General features: G+C 34.7%; 1 non-coding gene across 1 annotated transcript; it reads left to right on the plus strand.

Moving 5' to 3' along the window:
- Positions 1 to 271: 271 nt before the first annotated feature.
- LOC123238292 lies at positions 272 to 378 on the plus strand. The gene has a single exon (XR_006505495.1). It is a non-coding gene; the product is annotated as a U6 spliceosomal RNA (small nuclear RNA).
- The last annotated feature ends 213 nt before the right edge of the window (positions 379 to 591 follow it).

Raw genomic sequence — 591 nt, forward strand, 5'->3', positions numbered from 1 at the left:
CTTAGATCTTTGGGCTTATCAAAAACTATGTTGCTCTGGATATTTACTGTTAGGTATTGATTACTTAATCTATTCCATTTATCTACTGCTATATTACTTACCCTATGCCAGATTGTTTTGATGATTACCAGTTTCTTATAGTTTGAGATCTAGTATGGTTAGGTCTCTTTTATATATAATTTATTCATTAATCTCTTGATATTCTTGGCCTTTTGTTTTTTGAAATTAACTTTGTTGTTATTTTTTAAAGTTCTATAAAAACATTTTTGGGGTGCTTGCTTCGGCAGCACATATACTAAAATTGGAACGATACAGAGAAGATTAGCATGGCCCCTGCACAAGGATGACACACAAATTTGTGAAGCATTCCATATTTTTCTGGACCCAGAAAAGTCAACACCCAGAAATATAATAGCAAAATTGAAGAGCTTTCAAGTTAAAGAAAAAATCTTACAAGAAGCCAGAAAGAGACAATTCAAATATCAAGGAGCACCAATAAGGATCACATAGGATCTGGCAGCCTCAACGCTAAAAGACCGCAAGGCTTGGAATACAATATTCAGAAAGGCAAGAGAGCTGGGCCTTCAGCCA

Source organism: Gracilinanus agilis, chromosome 2 (genome assembly GCF_016433145.1).
Source record: "Gracilinanus agilis isolate LMUSP501 chromosome 2, AgileGrace, whole genome shotgun sequence".
NCBI lineage: Eukaryota > Metazoa > Chordata > Mammalia > Didelphimorphia > Didelphidae > Gracilinanus > Gracilinanus agilis.